At 33.6% G+C, this 19,487-nt stretch overlaps 1 protein-coding gene across 3 annotated transcripts in view; it reads left to right on the forward strand.

Annotated features, from left to right (window-relative positions):
- The window catches only part of CNTN4 (contactin 4), a 969,481-nt gene that overhangs the window by 306,528 nt on the left and 643,466 nt on the right, over positions 1 to 19,487 (forward strand). The gene's annotated exons all lie outside the window — the stretch shown is intronic.

A 19,487-nucleotide genomic window follows, 5' to 3' on the forward strand; every position in this document is an offset into this window, starting at 1 on the left:
AAAATTTTTAAGTATACTTAAAGAATAGGATTTATATCCAAAAAGTTTTCTGAAAGAAATAGATTGTGCCACATAATTGTATGACTCATTACAACAAAAACAAAAGATAATATTTCTTCTTTAGTGTGAAAGAATTCGTTTTCTATTTTAAATTAATTGCTTTCTATATGCAAATTAGGGGCAAAAATTCATTAGAATGGCAATTACTTGAAATTGTTTCATATTTAATATGGTACTATTTTCAATTCATTAATATTATTGGCCAACAGCTACCATTAAAAATTAATATTTTTCTGAATTTACTTTCTATATGAGAGATTGATTCATTATATTGCCATTGATGGGGAAAAGCTAGGTAGAAGTAAGTTTACTACAGACAGGTTTGGTCAGTGCTGTGTTGAGTAGACTGTGTGTGAGACATAGGGTAGATTCAGTCCTGAATTAACAGTGCATCAAAGACTATGAAATTTGGTTCAGAATTAAAGCAAAATCATTTTTATAACTCAAGCATCTCTAAAATTCAATTTCTGGCGCATCGTTGGGGTGTATACCACGGAACTGAGAGATCTCTAAAACACTTGGAAATGAGTTTGATCTGCACTTGATTACAAATGAAGGGGCTCATTCTCCTTTCAGTTTTGCTAACTTATTTTGATCTCCTACCTTCAATTTTATCAGAGATTTGAATTATATATTTGTATTTGCAATAAACTGTAGAATTTGAAGGTTCAGGTCTTTCCAGATATTGATTTTTTTAGATGCATCTTAAGTTTTAAATTGGCCCAATCAAAGACGGTAGGTTTAAAACCCATATGGTAACAGGAATCGGGTAGCATTTGGGGAGAAAGCAACATACATAAAATATCCTTTGGCCCAACCTGGTCATTAAAACAAGAAAGAGCTATTGAATTGGGGGAAAAGGAAAGAAAAGAGGAAAAAAAATGTATCCTTTTGGTTAGAGCTCTGGCTTTCCCCACCCAGTATCTGTATTAGTTTCTCTGGGGTCACTTTCTGTTCTGGCAGGGCAAGGGCAAAGATTCCTTATCTCTGGGTCTTATGTCATTTTTGCCCCTGTAAGTTTGAGCCATTATAACTTTTGTGACCATAGTTTCAAGACTGTGATAATGTTGTGGATGAAAGTGGTTTTTTTGTTGTTGTTTGTTTCTTTTTCTGTGGGATACCTTAGGATTCACTTACTTCTCATTTCAGAATGGAGTGAGAGAGAGCTGTTTTTGAGAATAAGTTATGCTCCTTACTAGCTGTTACTAGTTACATAAGTTCTCTGAGCCTCTTTTTTTCTCCATTTGTAAATGAAAATGTTAATTATCTCATTTTATTATTGTGAGAATTGAATGAGATAACACATGTAAGATAGTATTTGCCCTCCATATACTAAACACTCAATAAATCTACTACTATGTTCACGTATGATATGAGGAAGGTTTATGCTTCCCTAAAATCACTTCAATTGTTTCTAGATTGGGTTAATAATGGATTTGGTATGTTATATGGATTCTAAGTGGAGTAACCATGAATCTTATTTAAATATATATTTATTCCAATGAAGAGTAAAAAATCAAATGGTTTCCTCATTACTAGCTTACCACATAATCATGCTGTGGTGGAAATCTACTTGTAAAGAGTAACCTCTGCATTTTTCTTCAGATACAATCAATAGATGTGAGTGATTTCATTACTTACGAAATAATTCAGGAAGAAATATAACTGTATGCAATGTAGTATAATTTAATGTGGACAGACAAACCAAGACTAATTATGAGCTTGGGTTTTCCTAAGAAATATTTATGTAACTAACCTCTATAAATGAATATCAGTCCTGTAAGGATTTTGACATTCTTCTGCCTTCAGCAATGCAGCACTTTCTCATCTTCAAGACCTACCTCATTTATGAAGCTTTCCTGAGTAACCCTGCCATTAAATAGTATTTTTCTACTTTAAACATTTACAGGATCACAAATCCAGAAGTTTGTTTCTGTGCTATTTTGAAGTTTTCTCCGTGTTTTCATAATATATATGTATACACACAAATATACACACACATGAAAGAAATATATACATGTGTTTCTATATGTGGGGTGTGTGTGTGTCTTTTTTTCCTCCTCCTTGACTTTTATTGCAAGATTTTGAATCACATGCTTACCATGAACTCTTCCTCCTGCCACTTGGTACATATTTGTATTTCTGTAGATACTTAGGAAAATAAACACTACAGCTCAGCTTCTGCGTGTTAGTTCAATAAATCAAATAAAAAGATGCCAAATGTAGGTTTAGTAACAAGGTAATGTTCTTATGTATGAGTAGTGGTGCAAAAGCCATGAGTATTATAATTTTAAAAATAAAATATTTGAAGTCTTGTACCCTATAAGCAGATAAGCTAACTTTGTGATGGCTTTTATTTCATGTTTTCCCATCACAACTTTGAAGTCATTTGGATTATGCTGTACATAATAGGAGAAATACTGCTCTATGTTTCAACTTTCAATTTCTAAATTTATATATGTTACTATATATAAATATATTATTCACACCCCTTCACTGGTTTGAAATTAACCCTCTTGAGGAACATCATTATACTTTACTTGTTAGGATTCGTATAGGATAGGAGTGTGTTGGGAAACTAGCACATTACTCATTTATGCACATAGTAAGTAATCACTTCATCTTAATTTTTGCTCTACCTTCCACCTTTCAGGTACATATACCAGATATTGAAATAGAATGATCCCACTTTAATCACCTGTGTTACAGAATTAGGTTATTTTCCAAATTTAACAAAATTACAATCAAGACTTTCTTCTTAGTAGCCTTTGCAGAATATTTGCCTTATGTTCTTTGGATCTCATAATTTTATATTAGAAATGAACCTTAGAGAATATTTTGTTAATTCCACTAATGGGGAGATAGGCCTCAAGAGGTTTCTCAAGGTCAGAGAGCCTGCTAGGGAAGGAGTCAGACACAGAATCAGGTCTCCTGACTTCTTTTATAATGTCCTTTTTAGTGCACCATATTTCCTCTAGTCAGATCGATCTACTTGTCCCTGCTGACATTCAGAAATTTCCCAGGTATTTGTAGATAATGTAGCTTGTAGCTATTTTGGAGCATCAGTATAGAAGTTAAGATAATAAAAAAGTTTTCACTTTATTATGTTTTTGTGTGTAAATTATTTCACAACTTAAAATTTTACTTTTTTCTGTAAAATAATAATAGGTTTCTGATGTTTTGGCTTTTCTGGTTTTCTCAAATGACTTGATTGATGAAGACAATCTGAGTAATTCAAGGCTAGGGAGGCAAACAAGAAAAGGAAGAATTATTTCATTCTTACTCAGAGTGAACAATGCACATGGTTTGAAGTTTTCATCAGGGATTCCAAATCTGTTGTTTCTATAGCTAATAATAGTTTGCTGTTCAGATAAGCTGCAAAACTTTGTAGAGTTTAAAACTTTCACCACACAAGTGTGGCTGTTTGTTCACCTCAGTGCATTATCAGGTAAACTTTAACTGAAAGCTCAAGAGATTGAATATTTTAATCCTACCAAAGCAGTTTTGTTTGCTGGCAAAATAATACCTGGATTTTTAGTTTCTCAGAGGAGCTAAGCATAGAATTTAAAATATATTAGAGCTCCTCTTGGGGCAAAGAACGTCTGCTGGACTAGTAATAAAACAATCAGACAAAGATGACATCTATGACATGGGCTCTGCTAGAACCGTATTTGAGTAGCTCAAACAGGTTGGTTTGACGAATTCATCAAGACAACACACTTACGGAAACTGCCTCACTAGGACAGCTATCCTGTTCCTTCAGGGTTCTGCCCCAAATCTCCCTTGCAGCTGAATTGAATGCGATTTTATCATGTCCCCAACATGCAGTCTGAGAACTGAACTCCCAAATCTTTTCTGTTTGACAGAATCTCTTCTATAAGCATAAATATTAGGACTTGAACCAAAAAAAAATTGGCCAAATTTTTGGAAAGGAGATGTAGATTTAAACTTAAAAGTGTCAGGTTCAAGTCTTTTCCTTCTGCATCTCTGATTTTTTTTTTAGATTTTTATTTTTTGTATTTATGAATTCATAAAGTAGTACATATTAATGGCATACATGGGTTATTTTGAAACAAACATACAATGTGTAATTATTAAATCAGGGTAATTGGGATATACATCACCTCAAGCATTTATCATTTCTCTGTATTAGGAACATTTGAATTCAACTTTTTCAGTTATTTTGAAATATACAATAAATTGTTAACTAGTGACGCTATTTGTGCTACTGAAAACTAGATCTTTTTCCTTCTATCTGTATTTTTGTACTCATTTGCCATCCCTCTTTATTCTTTCCTCCACCTCTGATTTTATCTAAGCCTCTCAATGTGTCTTATATTCACTAGTTTCTTATAAAATAGAGTAATAGCAATTCCCACCTTCTTTATGGTACAGTGTTTTTCTAAGAAATTTAATATACCTAAGGTATACAACAGTTCTTTAAGTGGGTTATACCTTATGCAGTACAAATTGCTGTGATTGCAATAGTACCTTGTGTATTGTATCTTTTGAATAGAGGAGTGTATTAATTTCCTAGAGCTGCCACAAACTGGGTAGCTCAATTGACAAATTTACTGTCTCATCATTCTACAGGCTAGAAGTCAGAGATCAAGGTGTCGGCAATGTTTGTTTCTTTTGAGGTCTGTGAGCATCTGTTCCATGCCTTTCTTCTGGCTCTGGTAGATTGCTCGCAATCCTTGGCCTTCTTTGGCTTGTATCACCCTGAGCTCTGCTTAAAACTTCTTATACATTCTCCCTAAATACTAGTCTATGTCCAAATTTCCTCTTTTTAAAGGATGCCAGTCATATTTAATTAGGGGCCTGCTCTACTCCAATATGGCCTCATCCCTTACACTAGATATAATCTCATAATTATATCTGCAGTGACCCTATTTCCAAAAAAGGTCACATCCTAAGGTACTGAGATTTATGACTTCAATATATTAATTTGCAGGGGGATACAATTCAACACATAACAAGGAACATAGCATTATTTTTTTCTTTTCTGTCTGACTTTTCTTAACTTACTGCTGATTTTACTCAAAAACTTTGGGATGACCATGATGTTACTCTGGATCTTCCCATCCCTCCATCCCTGCTCTTCCGGTAAATCTCAACTACCTTCTAATATATTTCTTGTGTAATCTCAAAGTAAAAGAATATGTATACCATAAGATAAGCACTGAGTAATTGTAAATCACTCTAGTAAATTAGTAGTGTAGGCTAATCTGATTATCAGCTGTTAATTTTGTGGTTTCTGAGAATCACCAAATAATGTACTCTAGAGTGCTGATGTTTGCATATTTTTGAACTACAAAGAACTTTCATTTATAGTATTGCATCTAAGCCAACATAGTTAATTTTTATACTCATATCAAAGATGTCAAACTTCGGGTGTAGAGGTGATGAAATGCCAAAAGTTACCTGGCTAGTCATTGATAGAGCCTGCATTGAGATTTCAATTTCAAACCTAGAATTATTTCTGCTTTATCATCATGCTGCTCTTCAGAAAATGGGTATAGGTAGGTTTGAAACCCATGGAACTACATAGTAGACCCTATGAGTGTAGATTGTCCATACAATACTTTCTCAATTTCTTCCCATCAGACATTTCTGATTTGTATTATCTTTCAACAATGGTTATTGTGCACGAGGCTCTATAGTTGACATAAATAATGAAAAGAATTGTTTCATTTCTCTGAATCATTTTTCTTCTGCAGAAACCTCATGTATTTGTTTTCTAGTGCTGCACTAATGAATTACCACAAATTTAGTGGTTTAAAACAACACCCATTTATTAGCTTACAGTTTTTATGGGAGAGATGTGTAAACACAGAATGGATCTCTCCTTAGGGTCTCGCAAAGCCTAAAGCAAGGTCATGACAGGCCTTTCCCCTTCCCGGAGCTGTAGGAGAAAATGTGTTTCTAATCTCATTCAAGCTGTTGGCAGTATCCAGCAGGATGTGATTGTAGGATTGAGGCCCTCACTTTTTACTGGTGTTTGGCTGGAGGTCATTCTCAGCTCCCAGCATCTGCTCTCATACCCTGGCTTCTGGCTCTCTTCAAAGCCAGAAGTGACGGATAGAGTTCTCACATTCCCTCTGCTTTCTCTTTCTACCTCATCTGTCCTGTTTCCCCGTCTCCTCCACATACTTCTGAAGGAGGCTCTTCTGTCTTCCCGTTTTGCTTGTAAGGACTCATATGATTAAACTGTGCTAGCTGATTATCTAGGATAATCTCCCTGTTTTAAAGTCAGCTAGTTAATCACCTTAATTCTATCTGCAAATTCCTTGCACAGCAATACTTATATTGATATTTGATAGGATAATCGGTAAATGGGAGCCTTTGAGGGACAGCTCTAGAATTCGGCCTGTAACATCTCAGTAATTTTTTTTTTTTTTGCATTAAGCGTTTTCAGATCAGTCATTTACCCCTAAAATAATGTTGTTTAGAATTTACTAGATTTCCATGGTATCTAAATGGGATGGAGACAGTCATCCCCATTTCTTAGATGAGAAAGCAAAGGGACCAAGTTTAAAAGGTTTTATCAGATTCACAGGGAGTATAATTTAAAGTGTATCAGAGTTCTTCTCAGCGTAAAGTACATTTGCTAGTGCTTAATATAATAAAAGATAGCAAGCTCTTATTTTGTACTCTCTGTTTTCATTATTTATGTAATTGACTTATTCTTTCTGTATTTCTTCCCAATTTATGAATCCAGTTTCAGGTCAGGAGCAGAAATTGTTTGGGGAAGTAAAAACATATGGATTAAATGCCTGGCTTTTGGTCAGTATGGTACATATACTTTCAAGTTTTGTTTGGTAAGAGCTTGAAATTAATTATAACCCAGTAGCAATGAGCATACCTAGAAATCATATCCTGGTATTTAAATACCAGTTCTTCAAAGGCTGTTTGAAGTAGCTGATTCCAAATCTAGGGTAACCAGAATACAAGATAATCCTGGAGGAGCTTTGGCACCAAAAATTAAAAAGTGTTCAGACAGAGAGCATGTCAAAGAACACAGGTGCTGACCTGAAAGAACCCCCAATGGCCAAAGCTGGAAAATAGGAGCAACCCAATTAATAACTATAACTATTTAACCCATAGAATAAAATAAATACAAACCCATACTGGTACAGATAGATAGAAAGAGAGATAGATAAGAAATAACGATCAGCTCTTTCTTTCAGAACAATTCTAATTAATAAATGAATTATAGAAGGAATAAAGAAAATTTAAAAACTATGATAATGGCTGGGCATAGTGGCACATACCTGTAATACCAGTAATTTGAGTGGTTGAGATAGGTGACTTGAGCTTGACAGATCAAGACCAGCCTAGGCAACATGGCAAAACCTCGTCTCTACCCACAAAAAAAAAAAAAAAAAAAAAAAAAAAAATTAACTGGGCACGGTGGTAACTGCCTGTAGTCCTAGCTACTTAGGAGGCTGAGGTGGCAGGACTGCTAGAGGCTAGAGCCTGCGTGGTCAAGTTTGCAGTGAGTAGAGATCACATCACTGCACTCCAGCCTGGATGACAGAGCAAGATCTTATCTAAAAAAGAAGAAGGAAAAAAAAAAAAGAGGAAGAAAACTTTGGAGACAAGATTCCTGGGATGCTAAAATTCGTGGATAAAAGTTCAAGAAAAACAAACATTTCTTACTCTCAAAGTATTTCCTCACAGTTATAAAGGGGAAGTTTTCAATTTTATGTTGGAAAAACCCAGAAGATACCACCTTAATCAAGTGATCTTGTTTAATATCAATGATAAGATATTTTGACATCATGTATCCCTGACACGACATAATGAGAAGGGCATATCAGTTCTGCAGTATTCTTGTGAAAAGTGTATAACCTCAGTCTAATCATGAGGCTGCAGTAGGCAAACCTAAAATGAGGGACACTGTATAAAATAACATCATTCTTTATTGTATCATCGTATGGTACAGGAAGAGGATATTAGTGAAAACTTTGATAAAAATTCAAATAAAGTTTATAGTTTTCTCCCTGTCTTGATAATTGTGCTATGGTTATGAACCTTGGAGAAACTGGGTGAAGAGTATGTGGGAATTCACTGTACTATTTTTGTAATTTTTAAAAAGATAAAGTAATTTTTTAAAAAAAACTCTGGCTTTCTTATTAACTAGCTTTGTAATATTGTACAACATACCTCTTTCGAGCCTCACATTCCCTATCTGTAAAGTTGACCTAACAATACAAAGCCTCTTACAGTCAAAGTATGTGAAATATAATTTCGAGAGACAATGTAGCCTAATAGTTAATATCAATTGCTTTGAAGTGGTATAAAGGTGGTTCTACCACTTTAAACTTACCTAATTTTATTAAGGTATTTAGGTATTAGCAAAACGTATCTAACTTTATTAAGCCTAGGTTTCCCCATTTTTAGTACTTATTCAGATTCACTTACTGTGAATTTTAAACATGATATAGCAGGTAGACATTTAAGCCTTCTTACCAGGAGATGAACTCAGAATGAGGAACTACAAATTTGAATCAAAAGTCTTAAATTCCAGCTTTACTTATTAGAATTTTTTTGCATGAAGCAGCTCTTTCTAACTTATATATTGAGGTTAACAACTTTTATTTATGGAGTTTTTACATAACAATTTACAAAGGAAAATTTAGTTCATGTATTAGTATTTTGAAAGTGGTGGGAATAAATGCTTGATTAATAAGATTACAGGCATATTTGCATCTGGAGAGAAGGTTCATAAAGGTGTTATTTTTACTTGTAATTTATTTAGCTTGAAACGGAAGAAAAAAATTGAGATTAATCAATTGTCAAGTAGCTTCTGAGAAACCCAAATATATTTAAAGAATCATGCTGAGATCTGACATACTTTCAGGTTTTACAAGGAATTTTTTTTTGTTTGTTTTGGCTAATCAGTTTATAATCACTTGTTCTAGGGATAAACCAAGATCTGATAACTTTCAGAACATAACTTCCATAAATCTACCTATGGAAAAATGCCTCAAAAACATATAAAAATCATAAAGGGAATAAATATAAAGAACACCCGAGAGAGATTTGGGTATTGTGTCTATATTTTTGCAGTCTTAGCTTCAGGTACTGCCTGACCACATACTTTGGACTTGCTTCCTCCTCTGTCATTTGGAATATTACCCCCACTTTGGTCATGAGAAAGTGGAAATAGAGCTGTATGTTAAAAATAATTTCCCAAATTTGTCAAAATGTTGTTCTGTTGTATGATGGATAACAGAAAAATGCAATCATGAACAGTTATTCCCATCCTGACGAGACTTTAAGAAAATATACCATTTCAAAATTGGTAAATTAAAAAACGAATCAATATATAAAATAAATCTTCCCTTAATGTAATATTCTGCAAGTGATGAATCTAAACTGTTGGTAATCATACCCCTAATAATACATGTATGTATATATCTGTGTATGTCTATGCACATGGTAAATATTTGTGACATTTAAACTTCATTTATGAGCAGCATGGTGGATTAAAAGGATTATAATGGTCATACTATGTCAAATGTTTTAAGAAGAAAGTATCTGAAATCAAGTAGCACTTATTTTTTGTTTGTTTTTTATTCTGATTACAAACATGTGTGTCATACAGTATATCACCAAGTGGATATTTTCTGTACAGTCTAAGAGGAGGCTTGGACTAGGGCATTTCTGTATTGATATCCTGAGACCTACATATCTCTGGAGACAAATTACAAAGGTTCATAAGGTTGTTTTTATTTTGCTTTCTCTTGATGCCTTTTTAATGAGGTCTCCCAGTAAACAGCAAGCATGATGCTTTCCTGTTGGAGACCTGTCTGCCGCCTTCAACCATTTATTACTAATTCATCTGGGAAATGATTTATAAATTAAATATTAGGAAAATGTACTTGAGGAAAAAAGTGGTAAGAGGTATAATTTATAATTCTCATTTAGGAGAAAGTCATGCCAGCAGTTTGCTAATGGAAGAATGCTGAGAGTCACTCATAGAAATACAGTTGTGGTTTATGTAATAAATAGAGATGTACACGAAGAGAAACTTCAAAGTATATTTCTGGGCATGTGGTTCATTTTAATAAATTGTGAAGACAGTAGTTCCCAATTTTTCTTTTCAAGTGACCCCTTGGAAAATTGAGAAATAGTAAAGAACAGAAGTGACCTATCAATATGTGGTATCTCATAACACAACTCCTCCCCCTGACAAAAATACAGTATTTATCAATAGTATGTGAAAGTAGCTTCATCATGGAATAAAATGTGGTATTAGTAGATGTTCGTGTCATCATAGATTTGTGCAAGAAGGGATTCTAGATGCTATTTTAGAACAGTCTTCTCATTTTACAGATGTTGAAACTGAGGCCATCCATCTTTATGACTTACCTAAGGTCTTATAACTTTGAAATATTAACTTTTAGCGATTATTTATAAAGCTAACTTTAAGATATATTTTTGCACTTATAAGCAGAGTTTGTGTGATAGAAATCTGCTTTTCAGCTAATCAGTCAGATCAGGGTTGTGTCTTACAAGAATACCTTTTACATTTGCATTGTTAAAGGAAGATGAACAATAGCTCTGTTTATACACCCAGAATTAAAAAGGAACAAAATTATAGCTTTGGAATTATCTTCTAAAATGTTATGAATTCCAGGGAATTAAAGCACACTCATCTTGCAGGTTTTATTTAATAAAACCCTGTGTTCTTTTTTTAAAGTTCTGAGTAATTTATATATATCTTTTCAATACTGCTATAATGGTTGATTTATAACACCCATTAATCTGAGAGATATAGGCAATGAATTCATAATTGTAAAATCATAACTTCGTGGTCAGTATTTTTTTCTGATCCCATTTTAATCTTTCTAAATTTCCACTTCTATTTGAATATTTAGACTGTATTCAAATATAAATTTCACACAAAATTAAGTACATGGTTTCTTTATTTAAAAGATGATACATATATACTGTCTATGTATATACTATTCATATATGTTCATGTATATATAAAATTATATGTTGTATGTACTTTTCTAAGTTATGTACTGAAACAGGTACAGTTTATAGTTGATATTTTCTAGTGAAAATAATATACCAATATGCCTTCTTTGGGGTCTGACACTTAACATTAAGAAAAAATTCTACTGAGTCATTATAAAAATTTCAGTTTGGGGGAAGGCTAATAGAAATTAGCAATATTATAGTTTAGACGAATCTATATGCAGTTTCATTTACCGATATTAACCTAATCCGTGCTGCTTTATGAGGGGAAACAGAATTCAGTGATGCACATTTAATCTTTTGTATCTTATTTAAATCACGTTTTTCTTGATAAAATGTTATCTTGGCTGAAGTAAGAAGATGAAAGACCCTCACATGAACTTCGTGTGACAGAGGCTGAAAATCTGTGTTGACAGCATGCCTCTAATTCATCCTTCTGACAACATTTACAGTTGGAATAGAACAGAGAATTCTGTAAGAGTCATAGTTTTTAGATAAAGATTGTTACAAAGGCATAATAATTCCAGAAGATTTCCATCTTCTAACAATCTCTCGAAATTAATAATAAAGACAATGGCTTTCTATTCATCCACTTTACCACATCAGGCAGTGGAAATAGAAAATGATATAAAATTAATCCCTTCTCTTGACAGTTGTAAAGTCATAATCCTCCATTTTATCCTCTCAGAGGATATTTGAAGATAACTTTTTTATCCTCCTATTTTCACATTCTGTCTCATAACCTCATATATTCTATAGCCCATTTCATTGCCAGTGGTCAAATGAGACTTCAGTAGAAAGCCACAGCTAGGTTACTAGGGTTCTGAAGGATGTGTCAACACAGAAAACCAATTTCAGATATACTTTCACTGTTATTGCTTTAGAATACGTGTCCTTTACTGAGATATCAAAAATCAAAGACTAGATGAGCTCATTCATGTGAATAAGCGTGGGGATAAATTACCTCTTTCTACTTCCATATTAAAAGAACAGTAATATAGTCAGCCTGACTGTGGGATCTTGGTCAAGCAAAGCTAAATGTTCTTTTCCTAATTTTTTATATTATTAAAGTGTCAGAACTGTTCCTTAGTCTCTTGATTAGTTTTGCCCTTAACTCTATAGTTTCGTTTGTTCAGAATAAGCACTAGCCAACAAAAACAGACAAATGCAATATTTCAACTGGACTTTACATATCAAACGATAGTGTTAATACACTCTCTTCTGTGATTATTATGCAGATTACTTACAAACTGTCATACATTTTTCTCACTTATAAGTGGGAGCACTTATGAGAACAGAGGAACACAGAGAGGGGAACAACACACACTAGGACCTATTGGGGTGGGTGGTGGGCAGGAGGAGAGAGAGCATCAGGATAAATTGCTAATGCATGCAGGACTTAATACCTAGATTATGGGTTGATAGGTGTAGCAAATCACCATGATACACATTTACCTCTGTAACAAACCTGCACATCTTGCACATGTATCCCAGAACTTACAGGTAAATTTACAAAAGAAATTAAGCCAAAAAAAAAAGAAAAACTGATATGCGTGATGCATGCTTATATTTAATAGACACCATAAAGGTATGTGAAATCTAATTAAGAAAATACTCATTGATTGCATTTCGTGGAGAAAAGGTAGACTATTGATATAAAATATTTTGATGTTTCAGCCTTAGATGATTGCCCTGTTTAGTTTCTTTGGAATGTCTCTTCAGAAGGAGGTTTGATTGTTTAAACTTGGAATTCCAAAATTCCCAGTACTTTCGATCAGTGGACCAATTGCTTGCCTGCCTGCTGGCTGATTTCCTTCCTTCCTTCCTTCCTTCCTTCCTTCCTTCCTTCCTTCCTCCCTCCCTCCCTCCCTCCCTCCCTCCCTCCCTCTCTCTCTCCCTCTCTTTCTTCCTCCCTCCCTTCTTCCCTTCCTCCCTCCCTCCCTCCCTCTCTCCATATCTCCCTCCCTCCCATTCTTTCTTTCATCCTTTATAATAAAAAAATTATTGGAAAAAGTATTCAGTCATTTTATTCCTTGTGTCTTACAATATAAATTTCAAATTTTTGTGCCTCTTTGCTTTGATTCTGTGGTTGCTGTATTTTGGAGCATCATCTTCCCCCTTTTCCATTGAGAGATAGCATATATACTATAAAAAACCTTTAAATTTTATCTATTGCTCCATATTTGAACCCATGTAACCAGGACCATGATCAAGATAGGGAATATTTCCATTAACTTTAAAAATTCTCTTTTACTCCTTCTCTGTCAATACCTCTTCTCTCCTGATGTAATCTGTCTTCTGACTTCTGTCACCGCAGATTAATTTTGCTTGTTCTTGAACTTCATATAGGTGGAATCCAAAAGTACGTACTGTTTTGTATCTGGCTTATTCTGCTCAACATACTATTTTTTGATATTCTTTTGTGTTCCATACAACAGGAGTATGTTCTTTTCATTGCTGTATATTATCTCCTTATGTGACTATATCACAATCTCTTCATCCTCTTCCTAGTGATGAATATAACTGAAGCAAATCTTTATAAGTTCACAGCTCTTTGGTCAAATGCGTGTACCCATGTGGGGTAGTGGTTTGCTCTTCTAATTCTTATACAATCGTAATTAGGCTTTAAAACAAAATCCTGTTTGAATGTTCTTTATGTCTTAGACATTAGCCAATTACAGGGTTTTTTGTTTTGTTTTGTTTTGATTTTTACTGCATTTGTGCATCATACATGTATACATTTGTAGCTGAAAACAAAAGGTAGAATTCTGTAATAGTTAGGATCGAAGGCTGTAGAATCAGATTGCCTGAATTTGAATCACAGATGTTTATTTGGTATTGTGTGACTTGAGGCAATTTATTTATATTAACTGGATCTTGCTTTTTTTTAAAAATAAAAAGGATATTAGAACCTTCTTCATAGAATGGTGATTAAGTTAGACTTTGCCTTCAGAGTAGAGAGTAAGCACTTAATAAATGTTAATTGTTATATTGTTCCAAGTATGTACATTATAAATATTCAAAAATATATACAGGATTCCATAGGATCCTACATACATATGAATAGTTTAAATTTACTATGTAGATGAGGTTAATTTAGTAACTGTTTTCTCTAACCAAAATTGTCAGGGGACTAACTCTTCTCACTCATTTTGGCTCTTGTATTTCTACTTAAGGAACCAAAGTGAATGATAATAACCAGAGAGAGATTGCTTCTTGACTACAAATAATGAGATACTTCAGTTTAAATTACTTCAACAATGTTCTTGATCAAATCATTCTCAATCACTTATTCTCAGAATCCAGTTATTACTGCTGTGAATAACAAAAGAAAACTCAAATTTCTGTTCGTGAAGGATTAAGCCTTTTGATTTTGGGAAAATGGTGTTATGTGTGAAAGAGAGCCATCTAATTTGTTGGACATCTAAGTGTATCATGCTAAAATCTTTAGAGTTAAAAAAGTAAATTTTTCTTATATTTTTCTCATTCTGCAAATATTTTTATATTAAACCATATTTTTTTTTTTGAAATGAAGTCTCGCTTTGTTGCCTAGGCTGAAGGGCAGTGGCATGATCTCGGCTCACTGTAACCTCTACCTCCCAGGTTCAAGTGATTATGCTGCTTCAGCCTCCTGTGTAGCAGGGATTACAGGCACACACCATCACATCCAGCTAATTTTTGCATTTTTAGTAGATACAAGGTTTCACCATGTTGGCCAGGCTGCTCTGGAGCTCCTAACCTCAAGTGAACCGCCTGCCTCAGCCTCCCAAAGTCCTGGGATTACAGGGGTGAGCCCTGGCCCATGATTTTTAAAACAACAAATTTAAATTATTTTTTCTGACTATCCACTATTTATAGCTGTTAAGTGTGGATTCTTTCAGTTAAATATTTTACATGTTTGGTGCTAACAACTCAATGTTTAGCCTAGTCCCTATTTTAACATCCAGAGTTGTATATTGGTGCTGTTCATTGAATACCAAGGATGGCACAGACCTAAACCTCCCTCATAACATAAACAATGGGGGCAGCGCACCAGCATATGATTGATATAGGTAGAGATAAGGCTGGAAAATAGCAGATGTGACTTTCCTGACTTGTGAGATTTCAGGGTTTTCCAACAATGTAGGATGGTGGATGGATAACAAAGGTCCATGGCTTTCATATACTAGTGATGTTATTTGAATTATTTATGTAAGTGTTTCATTCCACGTGTTGAACTGTACCCTCTTTTGGGGCACATTTTAGGTATTAATTTGTTTCTTCTATCCCATTTATCATATTTTCTACACTTAGTAGATCCCACATAAAAATTTCTCATTAAATGAAATAAGCATAAAAAGTACAGTGAATTTTTAAAAAATGCTATTTCAAAAGAATATGACAATAAAAAATGGCATATATATGCATTAAATAAATATGTAAAATGCTTCTCACTAAAATATTAATGGGTAGTTATTTTGGCTAGGAATTCAAGTGATTAAAACTTCTCTTTTTTGTAGTAATTGGTATAGTTATATTAGCAGAAATCAATGAATATGCTCATAGTAGATTATAAAAGAAAATATAAACAAACCATTAACTGTAGAAAAATCAAATTTGTCAAAGCTACTTTTCCCAAAGTTAGCATTCCTAGACATATAAGGAGTTGATTTTTGTTTTGTATCCATACTTGTCTACAGTATGGAGAGAGAAGGAATATTAAAATTATTTGTATAAAGTCCCCATTACATTAATACAAAGATCTGCCAAAAGCAACACAAAGAATATTGCAGATAAATTATCCTCATAAATATGTGTTCAAGAATCCTAATTTAATTCGTCAAATAATTTATTTGTGCATTAAAGGAAAAGCACTTAAGAAATATTGAATGAGCCTCATTGCAAAACTCTTCTGATATTTCAAAATTGGGAAGCAGTTTCTTTTCCATGTAAATCATTATTTCCAGTATGTTAAGTATAACACAAGTGTAGGTTTAATCACTTTCTATTTTGGTAACTCATTTAAGAGCATTACTATTTTTATACTGTGGATAAGGTATTCTGACTTCTCAATTGCCTTAGAAGAGTGCCAGGTAGTCATATTGTAGTGTTAAATATGCTCTTCTGCCTTGCATTCATGCTAAGAAAGCCAGTGTCTATTATGTGGCTCCAGGCTTCAGCCTTCTCAGCATGAATGACCATTCTAGGAGCAAGAGTATTTTATAAAAGTATTGATTGAGTTGGTTTGTAAAGACCCCATAAATGTTTTTCCCACATCAAACATGTGATTTCTGTGTAAGAGAACCACAATAGCTAGAGTCTCCTGGTAATGTATATGAATTTTTCAGAATTTTGGTTTATGGATTAGCTTTGTAATAGTGCAGAGTTTTACTGGGCTTAACCAAGTGTGGGCAATTGTTGGGTGCCTTTATAAAGTCATAACATTTCCAAGGACAGGGATGTGATGGGTCATTTTATAAGAAGAAAATGTATTAAACATATACCACATTATTTTTAGTTCGCTTGTAAGTATAAGACAGAAAGTACTTTTGTTTGGTATACAGTTCTGTGGTACCCATGGTTTGGCTTTGATCTGCTAATTTCCTTTGCCTTTTCCTATTTTAATTTGTTTCTTTCATTCTTCTGTTAATAATATGCTTTCTATAGGCTTCAGAAATTTTCTAAACAATAAAATACTCCATTTCTGCACTATTAAGGTTGATGTTGACTTCATTTATTCTCACCTGTTTCTTTAAATTTGGTTTTTAATTTGGGCTGGCATTATCTTATTAGAATTCTGGGTTGCAGCACATTCTCCTCCTTCAGTAACAACTCTAGAAGCTTAATAACCAAAGTTATAACCTACATTTACTTTACTATACTCTAATACTCCTAATTACTAAGTGGATTTCAGTATAAGGTGAATTGGAGTGAGAACTGTTTAGTCAGTCAACAGCCATTTAATAAGCATTAGGTTACATGTTTTGAAGGTTTTAAGAGACTTAAAAGATACTAGTGTGTACCTTTTAAGTGTGTCATGTCCTCACAGAGTGAACAATCTAGGGAAGTGAGAAATGTGTGTGTGTGTGTGTGTGTGTGTGTGTGTGTGTGTAAAATATATATAGCAGACAATGGTTTTAGAAAATAAGATGTGTGTATATATGTATAAATATATATGAAACATTTCATATATATGAAATATATATAAAATATATATACATGAAATATATATATGTGAAATATATATTATATATATGAAATACGTATATGAAACAGACAATGGTTTTAGAAAATAAAATAAAACTTTTTAAATAAATTATAAACTTATTTCCTCATAATGATTATTCCATATCACAGGTCATCTGCATCCTCCAAGAAAGAATAAGATTCTTAAATTTGAGGCTTAATAGATTGTGTCACTTTATATTAACACTAATTAACTTTTTCCCAGTAATTTTGTGACCTTCTGAAATTTACTTAATTTATTAATGCCATCAATTTTTCACTTTTAAATTGGAGATAGTAGGAATATCTGCTTTATATATAAAGCAGATAAGTAAAGCATATAAGTAAAATGTAATTTAAATATAAGGAAATGAAAATTGGGAGGTAATCTAACCATCTTGTGTTACAGATGAGGAAATTGACACATTAAATTAGTTGGCTTCGCCAAAATGGACTATTGAGCTTCATTAGTGGATATTATATTTTTTGACTCTTTATGCTTCCTCATTGGAGTTCCCAGATGCCACCCTTGCTTCCAAAAATCCTGTATGACTTGTGATGTGACAAAAATCAGGGGGCTTTCCAGTGTCCCAACTTTCTACGGTATTAGAGTTACTTCTTTTAGCAGAAGTCTCACAATTTGAGAAGTAACCTTCTCAGTGGAGAGCTGGCATGTAGGTTATAAATAAGGGCTTCGGCTCCCTTAGTATGGGACATGATGTTCACTCTCTTCAGGTACTTATCTGTCCTAGAAGAGACAGAAACACATTTGCTTTTCATATAACATACCATCCATTTCTCCTCTTCCTCTCTTTTGTCAATGTTAAAGCTTAAAATGATGAAACAATCCAGTAGTTATCCAACTACAGATAAATAACTGCTGGACTGTATCACCATTGACAGTTGGTGAAAAATTCTAGACCAGAATCCAGTCCCTTCAATCTTGTATACTTTCTACTGTATTGAGAGCCAGACAGGAACATTAATTCCCCTTCTTTAGTTGGTTTCAAAAACAGTAACCTCAATTCCACAATCAAGATTTGGATTTAGAAATACTGAGTTTGCACTGAGCTCTTTCGTGCTTCACTCTGGGGTCATGAGAAAGGCTGTGAATTTCAGCCCCTTCACATTTCCTCATATTAATAACCTGCCAGGAGATCTTAGGGGAACGATTGTAATAAACTAGCTAATAAAATGAGATTAGAACCTTCAAAACTAAATATCATCTTATGATGCAATCCAGCAATCACACTCTTTGGGATTTACCCAAAGGAGGTGAAAACTTATGTCTACATGAAGACCTGCACACTAATGTTTATAGCGGCTCTATTCATAATTGCCAAAACTTGGAAGCAATCAAGATGTCCTTCAGTAGATGTATGGTTAAATAAACTGTGGTACACCCAGACAATGGAATAATATTTGGCACTAAAATGAGCTATCAAGCCATGAAAAGACATAGAAGAAACTTAAATGTGTATTACTAAGTGAAAACGCCAATCTGGATAAAAAGCTATATGCTTTATGATTCCAACTATATGACATTCTGAAAAAGGTAGAATAACTATGGAAAGGGTAAAAAGATCAGTGGTTGTCAGGGATTTGGGGAGAGGAAGAGAATAATAGAGCACAGAGCATTTTTAGGGCAGTGAAACTAATCTATATGATACTATAATGGTAGATATATTTACAGGTTAGTATAAATTTTTCCGAAACCATAGAGTGTAAAACATTGAGAGTCAACCCTAATGTAAACTGTGGACTTTGGATAATTTGATATATCATTATGGGTTCTTTGATTGTAATAAATGTACTGCTGGTGGGGTATATTGATAATCCAAAGAGACTGCATTTATAGGAGGGCAGGGATATATGGAAAATCTCTGTACTTTCCCCTCAATTTTGCTGTGAACCTAAAGCTGTTTAGAAAAAATAAAGTATATTAAACAATCACCACACAGGAAAAAAGTGAGATTAGAGCAACCTCTTTAAAATAATATAAAGTATTTACAAATGCTAACTAAGACATAGGGTTCAAAATATAAAAGTGCTTACAGCCCGAGTACTAAAATTAGTTCAATCTAATCATTAGATACTTAATCATTAGATACAATAGAATTTGACCCGGAAGCAAATGTTTACTTTCTATTCAGTTATGTACTATTTAACATGGTCCAGTGCTAGCATAAGGCTAAAATGTGGCAATTCATTTGTGTATGTAATAACTG

The sequence above is a fragment of the Sapajus apella genome, unplaced genomic scaffold (genome assembly GCF_009761245.1).
Source record: "Sapajus apella isolate SASKATOON/1434 unplaced genomic scaffold, GSC_monkey_1.0 scaffold23, whole genome shotgun sequence".
NCBI lineage: Eukaryota > Metazoa > Chordata > Mammalia > Primates > Cebidae > Sapajus > Sapajus apella.